Source organism: Rhamphochromis longiceps, linkage group LG11 (genome assembly GCF_057381845.1).
Source record: "Rhamphochromis longiceps isolate RC_006_pf linkage group LG11, R_longiceps_female_GT1.1, whole genome shotgun sequence".
Taxonomy (NCBI): domain Eukaryota; kingdom Metazoa; phylum Chordata; class Actinopteri; order Cichliformes; family Cichlidae; genus Rhamphochromis; species Rhamphochromis longiceps.
In genome coordinates, this window is record NC_140567.1 from 35,871,194 (window position 1) to 35,882,081 (window position 10,888).

The window sequence follows — 10,888 nt, forward strand, 5'->3', positions numbered from 1 at the left end:
TTGTCTGATCTCCTTGCTGTTTCACACACACACACACACACACACACACACACACACACACACACACACACACACACACACACACACACACACACACACACACACACACACACAGGCACAGAATGTTAGGGAGCTGTGATCCAGGTGGGTTTAAAAGCAACTTGTAGGCAGACTAAAGAAGCTTAAATAACTTGCACAATTTGTGATTTGCCAATTACATGCAAGTTGTAAAGGGTACCACATGATTCCTCAACTGATGTGGACTGAAATTGAGGCGTCATGACAGTGTCTGGGATTTATTTAGTGACCGCCCTGAAATGTACTCTGCCTGTTAACTCATCATAATAAGGTCAGTACAGAATAACAAATGTTTCAGCTTCGCACAGTTCTTAGAACCTTTATTAGCTGAAGCATCCCTGATAATCATCATTCTTTCTGAGAAACTGGATGTATCGGGGTCAGACTGTTGAGACTGTCAAAACATGTAAGTCATTGTTCGATATTTTGGGAAGTAGGTTAATTACTAAGAATAATTAGATTGATAAAGCTCTGATGCTAAATATAGAACAATCTATAGCAGCTGTTGAAATGGTTGAAATGTCTCACCTGATTCAGACTGGTAAACAGACTGGTATTGATCTGCCAAACTCTTATTAACAAAGTCAAACTATGACTGAGGTGGGCCAAATCATTTGCCACGTGTATTGATGTCATCCCTTCCATGTTTCCCTATTTAGAAGCACAAGGACACATAACAGTGTAATATATATATATATATATATATATATATATATACACACACAAAAGTATTGACTTGGATGGAAAATTATTAAAATGGCGAGGTTATTATCAGCATTTTGCTGCCATATCTTTCTGTCTTATAAAAGGAAACTCAATTTAGTGTGCATTTAGTATATTCATTGAACATATTTCTGAATGTTTTAGGACCTTCAAAATGATGAATAATTGTGCCTTTTCACATATTTGAAAGGCACGCTGTCGTCATCTTCAGTGGATCCAAAACAAGACGGAGAGTTCAGAAATATTTTTATGTCGGGTGGAAAGTTTAAACTGCAGATGCTGAAGCTGCAGCAGCCTCTTATCACCAGTTCATGTGCTTGTGACAACACTAATACATCAGCCTGGCCTCGCTGTTCATCACAGGGCCAAAAAGCATCCATTTTTTAGAAGATATTTATGAATGGAGGCTTATGACAACAATCCCAGCTGGAAGCCTGATGTTGTGACACAAACAGATGGAAGATACTGGGCTGTGCTGATGATAAGTCAAAGACACAGTAGATCAGTACCTTTTTTGGATTTTCTGGAGCGAAACATGAAGTGATGCAGATACATTACTTTTCTCCTTCTCATTCACTTCTCAATACTTTTTAAGTTGAGCAGGTAATTAACATATAATGAAGGCATTAACTTTGCTGGATAATTATGGTACAGCATAAGCATTTTATGTAAATATGCTTCCTAATTAGCATTATGTGATTGTGACTGGGGAACATAATTTTTCTTAGCTAAACAAAAAAAAAGTTGTTGAGGTGGTTTAATTTCTGTCTTTCCTTCTTTGTACTATTAATTATATAAGAAAAAAAATATTAGTATTGAATGTCTGCATGTATGATGCTTAACACTGATGAAATTTTAGTATCATGTAATACTATATGATATAAGACACAATATATAGATATAATTACATTTTTGATACATCTGCAATAAACACATGTAGTAGGCTCACAATACTTAATTTTATGGCTGATGTTAAAAGTCATATGATAATTGTCGATATTATATCAATGATATGTTGACACTTTAAAATAATAAGAAGAATTAGAATTGATTACTAAAAAGTGGTTAAAAAAGATTGTTGAACAGTGAAGCTGTAAGAAGTAGAGGTAGTGAAGGTGTATGAGTTTAAATACTTGGGGTCAACCATCCAAACCAACGGACAGTGCAGAAGAGAGGTGAAGAAGAGAGTGCAGGCAGGGTGGAGACGAGTGTCAGGAGTGATTTGTGATAGAAGGATGGCAGCAAAAGTGAAAAGGAGGGTTTACAACCTGCTATCATGTATGGGTTGGAGAAAGGGATACTGGCAAAAAGACAGGAGACCGAGGTGGTAGAGTTGAAGATGTTAAATTTTCATTGGGAGTGACCAGGAGGGACAAGATCAGAAATGAGTACATCATCACAATGACACAGTAAAGAGAGCTCACATTGAGTGCTTTGGGAGACAGTGAGAGAAGAGAGGCTGAGATGGTTTGGACATGTGCAGAGGCGGGACAGTGGATATACTGGACAAAGGATGAACCATGCATGTATTGAAGAAGGACGTGCAGAGGGCTGGTGTGAAAGAGAAGGATGCTGGGGATTGGGTAAGATGGAAGGAGATGATCTGCTGTGGTGACCTCTAAAGAAGAAGAAGGTTAGTAATATACAGCTGGAAGGGATCCGGCAGGCTAAATATGAGTCAAGGACATTTTCTGCCCGCCTTCCATATGATGAATCGTCCATGTTTTATTTTGGTATTATAGATAGATGGATTGTGGGCAAACAGAAAGGAAGCATTCGCCCTCACATTCATCCAGCACCACCCCTCCTCTTATTAACCTCTCCAGCATGTGATGGGATAATTCCCATTAATGAATTTGGCCTTTAATGTTTTGTGTTCAAATTGTAAATTGACTTCATCTAAGTCTGCTCTGTTATTGAGAGAAACCTTATTATCTGAATGACTTAGCCGCGGGGAGGAAGAAGAAAAAACGCAGCACTACAAAGCTGAATGGTTATGAACTCCACTTGAATGGTTTTTCACCAACAGCGGTTTAAGCATATGGCCATTCTCCTCAGTTTGTCCTTGTAAATCTCACTTATTCCTTTATCCAGCTCAGCTTAGCAAACCATTGTGATATAGCAGCATCAGCTAAGCAATTGTTTTAGTGCCCTTCATATTAGTATTTGAGATCAGATGCTGGATTTCAGACATACATGGACCGGGTGGATTTTTTTCGCACATGTGTGCAAATAAATGTTTCTTTCACATAAACCTCAGAATGAAACTTGCAAAATCCCAACCCCACATGGCCTTTACTCCATTCCCTCCTTGCTCCCCCATCCTAACACCATCCCACTTCTCTCACCCACTCAACAAGGCCTACAGGCTATGTGTTCCCTCCCCGCACTAAAGAGGATGTAGAAACAATGACACAGTAAAGACAAATCACATCAGAAAAGAGGGTGTTAGACTTTTCACAGTTGTTGTTCGTGTGGAGACAAGCACCATGAGTCATTACAATCTGTCATCCGAGGAGGATTAAGACAATAGAATATGGATGATTTCTTCAAAAGACTAAACTTCTGTAGTGTGTTTTTGGAAGCATGTTTTCTCCCCATCTTTGAAATAAACATAACATCTTCATGTCATCTCTAAATCACTGTTGGGTGATTAAGCTGAAGATGGAATAATATAGTTTTCATGTTGCAGGATAAAAGCTGCTACACTATTCTTTCTGTCACTATTCACCTTTTTGTATGGCTCAACACCGAAAAGTAACATTGTAACATTGTATTGTAAACTATACGTGCAACATATCCTGGCATTCCAGATGTTTCTGAGTCAAAGCATCTAAAAATAATAATTTGGCAATATGCGTAACCTTTTTTTTAATAAGAATGTCACTATGTTTTTATTTTTCTGTTACACATAACTCATATGATAGAGTTGGGTTGGGTTAGGCAGTGGGTGTGATGGGTGTAAGAGTTAGGTTTAGGTGTTTAATCTGAGTTTAATCTGGGGCCTGGGGAATATGGGAAAATGTAATAGCTTGGGCATTAAGATCTAAAAATCTAAGAATATGGTTTTCAATCGTTTTGTAATCTTCAAAGGGGAAAAAAGCAGTAGGAAAATAATGTTGTTTATCTGTGTTTTGCTGTCAACCATTTAAATAGATCTCCATCAGCCAAATAGGTTTTGCTTGTTCAGGTGATTGCACAGCTGGTTCTGTGGATGTTCAATCGTCTGTGGATGTGACACTTTTTCCTTCTTTGATTAACTTGTCTTCATTTGAAGACATTAAAAAAAGCTGGACACCTTTTAATGCTGTCTTGCAATCATATAAAAGTTGGATATACCTAAACAATTCCCTGCTTTGGTCCCACAAGATGACATGGATCCCTTTGGGGTTGTGTCAGGAAGGCCATCTGGTGTAAACATGCTGAGTGACCTTCTGTGGTGACCTCTTGTGAGTAAGGGAGCAGTAGAAAGTAGCGTTTACAACATTAAGCTTAATAAATCTATATGCCAACTTTTATACTTGTTATGAAACCAATAAAAAAAGAAACAAGGCATGAAATTTGATTTTGCATCCCAGCTCACCGTGCACCTAACTTTAGACTGCTTATCTCACAGACTGTGAATTTACTTATTTCTGGTTTCTTATGGTTAAATGAGAGGGTCTTGTATTCTTTTAGGCTAAGCCTTGATTTGGGACAGTTAGCTACAGCTGACCTTTAGATCTGCATCCTTAATGTGAAGTTAAATTACCCCAGATAGCAATTCTTCTCTTGTTCCATCAACACAAGAAAAACCTGCATACCTGAAGTGAGCCTGCTGTCATGCTTTTTAATGTCCTTAGAGAAGTCTGACAGGCTGTCAGCCTCTAAGTGTACTTAATACATTTTAACTTTGTTCTGAACAAAAAAACTCTTCTCTTAATAACTGAATCCTGAAGAATTGACAAAAGGAACATTTTGACATTTCACCATTTAAATCTGTCTTTTTATTGTGTTAGTGTGATCGCGAAAAATCAGTCTCCTTCAGTGTAATTAAGAATGGCATAAATAGGTGCTTCTATGTTTTAAGCTCAACAAGAAGTGTTCATTAAGCACGCTATTAGAATAGAAGTGTTTTTGCATCAGTGTGAGCTGGAATATCGGTGTTAATGTACAGGTAGAGGGTGTACAAACCTTGTGCTTCTGTAGCTGGTAAAAGTGCAAACCTCCCTCAAGACGTCCGCGTTTGTCTTTGGAGAGATTTGCTGAATCATCTGGCTGTCTTCCTTTTGGAACCGTGAATGAATACAAATGGTTTCCTACTCTGCTGTGGTTGCTGTTTGATGGACATGGACATAGAGGCCCCTAAAAGTGAGTACTGCACCTCTAAAAGCTGCTTATCCACCAGGTAGTGTCAACACACTGAGTAATTCTACACGTTGCGAAAAGCTCTTCTGTGTCCTGAATACTGCACAGAATTGCATATTTTAGGTATAACAATCGAGGTTCATTGTCATGCTTAAAATGCAGAAAAACAAGCATAGCTCTTGTAAGCTGTTTGACTGAACCAGACCAAAGGCTAACTGGTAATAAGGAAATTAAAATCAGACTTTGTAATAACGACATTTGTGTTCACATGTAAAGTTTGTCTCCATCATTAGGTTGAAGCAAAACGAGACTGATTGTATCTAATGTGGAAAATTAATATCTGCATTCCTGGTGTTTTCATTTTTATATGGTGTGTGTTTATGAGTGCCAAATATAATACATTATGATGTGTTTGATAATAGCTTATAGTGAGTGAATGGAATGAATGAAAACCTGGACCCAAATAAGCCTAAACGCTTCATTCTAAAAGTCCACCACAAACGGGATGTCTGACTGCCTCTTTTTGATGTTTTTAGCCAAGAAAGCAGTGTGGCTCTGCAGCAATGATGGCTCTGTAAGGTAGTCGATCCAAAGCTTTGGCTCAGATTGAAATATCTTTGTATTATTATTGGATGAAGTGCCTTGAAAGTTGATTCAGGCATTCAGCATCCACAACAGGATGAGTTGCAAATTTAGACTGCATGTAAAATATGAATGTGTAGCTTCCAGGTCTGAAAAATGAAGCCAGTGTGGAAGTATTTTAAACCTGCATCCTTCTGCAGGGCCATCGGGGGCACCTCCTCTGAATGCAGAAAAAGACCAATTGTATAGAAACCTGTGGGAAATTGACACAGGCCTTTACTTGACCTGTAACCTTCACGTTCAGAAAGGAGGTTATAGTCTCATTTCTTTTTGAATGCAACAAATGGATGGCAAAGCTGACAAAGATTACAAAACTTCAGTATGTGCAGATTGAGGTTGCTACTGCATGACTACTCAGTCTCCAGACATTTACTATGTCGTCAAATGCTCACAATCAAAAAGGGTTTTATTGTCAAATGTTGAGCGGGTTTACAACATTAGGAAATTGCTGCGGTGCTTCAGTGCAAACATACTGTTATAAATACTGTTATAAATTAAGCTTAAATAGACATGAAAATAAAAATGAGAATAAGAATTAAAAGTGCTAAGTAGATAGATAGATATATACATGATATATACATGAGTGCAGGTGGTGATCAGTGCCAAACATGGAATGATGCAGTGAACACAGCGTAGGGTCATGTGTTAGTGGTGGGAACAGTCATACGGTTATTGTTCATGTGTCCAACAGCAGAGGGGAAGAAACTGTTCTTATGGCGAGAGGTTCTGGTGTGAATGGACCGGAGCCTCCTGCCTGAGGGGAGCAGGTCAAACAGACTGTGTCCAGGGTGACAAGGGTCAGCTGAGATCCGAGCTGCACGCCCCAGTGTCCTGGAGGTGTACAGGTCCTGCAGAGATGGGAGTCTGCAGCCAATCACCTTCTCAGCAGAGCGCACAACACGCTGCAGTCTCTGTTTGTCCCTGATAGTGGCTCCAGCGTACCACACGGTGATGGAGGAGGTGAGGATGGACTCGATGATTGCAGTGTAGAATTGCATCATCGTCCGTGTTGGCAGGTTGAATTTCTTCAGCTGCCTCAGGAAGTACATCCTCTGCTGGGCTTTCTTAATGACGGAGGTGATGGTGGGCTCCCACTTCAGGTCCTGGGTGATGGTGGTACCCAGGAAGCGGAATGAGTCCACAGAGGTGATGGGGGTGTCAGTCAGGATGATGGGGGGGAGTGGGGCTGTGTGCTTCCTGAAGTCCACAATAATCTCCACTGTCTTCTGGGCATTCAGCACCAGGTTGTTGTGGCTGCACCAGGACACCAGACGTTCAACCTCCCTCCTGTAGGCAGACTCGTCCCCGTCCGAGATGAGTCCAATAACGGTGGTGTCATCTGCAAACTTGATTAGCTTGACAGACTGGTGGGTGGAGGTGCAGCAGTTAGTATACAGGGAGAAGAGCAGGGGAGAAAGAACACAGCCCTGAGGGGAGCCGGTGCTGATGGTCCGGGAGTCCGAGACATTCTTTCCCAGCCTCACATGCTGTTTCCTGTCCGTCAGGAAGTCAGTGATCCACCGGCAGATGGGATCAGGCACATTCATCTGGGAAAGCTTGCCTTGGAGATGGTCTGGAAGGATGGTATTGAAGGCAGAGCTGAAGTCCACAAACAGGATCCTGGCGTAGGTTCCTGGGGAGTCCAGATGCTGCAGGATGAAGTGTAGGGCCATGTTGATGGCGTCATCTCAGCCCTGATTTCAGTATGTATAGAAGCTCATGTGAGGTTACGGTTTTGAGTTTTGACTCTACACCAGCAGTGGGCAGCTGCTTTGGTGTTCATGAAATTAATAACAAATGCACTAGAGGGGCAATAATGACACAACACCTAAAACTGGAATGGTTTTACAGGTGGAGCCCACAGACTTTTCTCCCACCTCATCTTTTAGGACTGCCCATTTGGCTATGATTGCATCATAACTGGTAGCATGAGACGATAGCTGGACCCTAGAGGTTGCACAGGTAGTCCGACCCCTTAGCAGGCATGTTTGCCAAGCAAGGTCTACTGTGTCTCCAAGCACGGTTTCAGGAGCATGGAGCAGATTGCAGGAGACAGGCACTTACTCTAGAAGAGCTGGGTCCAGGTTTCCTCCTGGTGCTTACCAATGCCTGGCCTCATGTGGTGAGAGTATGCAGGCAGTTCCTGGAGGAGAATGGATGGCAATGATTGCCTCCATGCTTACCTAATCCAAATCCAGTAGACTGCCTCTGGGACATTATGTTTCAGTTCATCCAACCCAGCCAGGTTGCAGCTCAGAGTGTCCAGAAGCTCAGTGATGCCCTGGTCCAGATCTGGAAGGTGATTCCTCAGGACATCATCTGCTATCTCATTGGGAGCATGCCCCAATGTTGTCAGGTATGCATATGAGCACATGGGGTCATGCAAAGTACGGAGTAGCATTTTAAATTAGTGCAATGAAATTTCAGCAAAATGAATGAGACTGCCGCATCATTATTTTCACTGTTACTTTTGGGATGTCTCTGAATTCAGCCCTTTGTTCAGCCCTTTATATGTTGATAATTATAATTTCTATTAAACTATGTGTCATCCTTGTGTTCCTAACACGTTATCGAGTCCATATTCTTTTCTAAGTATTCCTTTCATTTTTGAGCAGTGCATTAATAGGTTTAGCTTTTTTTAAAACCATACAAATCAAAACCTGTAACATTTAGACTCATGTGGCTTACCACAGAAAATTTGTTTTTGAGTATTTTTCTGATAAATATATGTAACCGTTAGTTGATTTGTTTACTTATGTCGCAGTTTGTTTGTTTGGATGTGTGATTACTGTCAGTCTGATGCAACAATATCAGGTTGGTCTGACATTATTAGAAAACAGTTTAAAAAGAAAAAAAGCTTCTTCTTTTTTTCAACCTTCTTACCACCCGACTGACAATCAGATCTGCATTATTTCTTTCTTCAACGTGTTTGCTCACAGCAGGGCTCTTATAAGAACGGCATGTATCAGGATTTCTATGCAAAACAGCATGTAAATGGAATGATTATATAACATGAAATGTCTGTCTGAGTGATATACCCCGTGGGTTGGTGTGATATAACGGTCAGCTATATTATCATCTCCTAACAACATGCATAAAGTGGAAAAAGCAAGATAAAGCTAGCAAGCCCAGCCTTATTTTGAGTGACAGCTGGCCACCAGGTCTGCACGCAAGAGGGTTTCATCTCTCCAGTGCTCTAGTTCTTAGCCAGCTTCAGGTGTGGTACTCAGCTTACACACACACACACACACACACACACACACACACACACACACACACACACACACACACACACACACACACGTGGCCACCTTCTATCTGCCGTGATGGTGAGAGGATTTTGAGGCTTGGTTAAAGGGTTACACTCTACTTTAGTTCAAGCTTCTTGAAACAGATTTAAAAATCATGACTTCAAATCTGTCAACCTGTCTTTCACAAGTGTTTGATATGTTCTGGTTAAAAACACCATTAGTGTAAAGTATCTGTGTAAGTATATGATCTCATACATAGTATGCAAATTCATAGTTTTTTCTGCATGTGTCTCAGTGGCTTTGGTGATGACATGCTGACAGTTTAAAGCAGTGAGAGCCAGAATTCATTCACTGAGCTTCACAGCACATGACTGACGTGAAAGTCAATGAAATACTTATGATCTACATCAATAATTCTCAACCGGGGATATCAAATATATGCATTAGTGTGTGTTAAGGGGGTAAAATAAGCACACAGAGAGTGTTATGAATTGGTGTCAGGTGGCATTTTGTGTGTTTTTAAAAAATGTTTTTCAAGGTTTTATTTGTATAAAGCAAATTCACAACAGCAATCATCTCTGGGCACATCGCAATGCTGTGCCTGGAAATCCAGCGATTCTCTTTGAGCAAGGACTTGGTGACAGTGGGAGAGAAAGAAAAATCCTTTTCAACAGGAGGAAACGGTCAATCGAACGCGGTGCAATAAGGGCAGCTATCTGTTGTGAATGACTCAGCCGAGGGGAAAGAGGGGAAAAAAGAATAAAAGCACATATAGAGACAACAAACAATGCAACATTGAACACTCAGCATGTTGGAGGGGAAGTAACCTCAATTGAAAATCACGAGTCTCCGACACCAGTAATGCGCAGATAGATATAGTAAGCAAGAGGGGAGAGAAGAAACAGTACAAACTACAGAGACACAAGACACAGGCTAATGACAGTAGCGGCATACAAATTAACACAGAGTGGAGAGATCTGCATCGTGGGGGATCTTTCAGAAGCCTGAAGATGGCTTATCAAAAACCCAATTTTTTAGGGGACCTATTATACTTGTGCTCTCTCGTATGTAGTGTTACACTGTTGGAGACAGAGAGACTCAAATGCTTAGGACAGTTTATTATACTTGAATCTGTATGATGTGAGTGATAGCAAATATCCCTAATCTGGTCATCTCAGGCACAGAGCTCTGGCTCCGCTTTTCAAACCTTTTGGAAAAACAGGTTTGAAAAGTAAACTTAAGAAGCTTGTTTTCAACGGTGGATGACCTGAGGGACTGCAAGGTCGAGTGTAGGAACAATAAAGACTACTTTTAACTCAAAAATCATGCAAAGATACAACAGAAGAATAGTAAAAGAGAAGCAAAACTATGGAGTTCGCACTGAGCATAACAGGTACGCTTTCAATTTTGAATGCTCGCCTGCCTGAGTAGGAGCTGGTTTCACAGGATGAAAGCTGAAGGCCCTGCTTCAGATTGTACTTTTGGAAAGTTTAAAGAAAACAAGTAATCCTGCACTCTGCCTGCAGTCAGCTTTATTGGGATAATATGCTACTGTGAGGTCTTTAAAATATCATGGAGCTTGCTCATTAATGGTTTCATATGTGAGCAAGAGGATTTTAAATTCTGTTCAGAGTTTTACAGGAAGTTGGTGATGAGAAGCTACTATGGAGAATTATAGTCACTATTGCTGTAGCAATGTGGATCCACTGGAGGATTTTTTACAGAACCACTGGGACATCCTGAGAGTAAGAATTTATAGGAGTCCATCTTTGAAATGATAAATGCATGGAATAGTCTTCCAGCACCACTCTGAGACAGAGGGCAGACATTTGTTCAGTGTTTGAGTT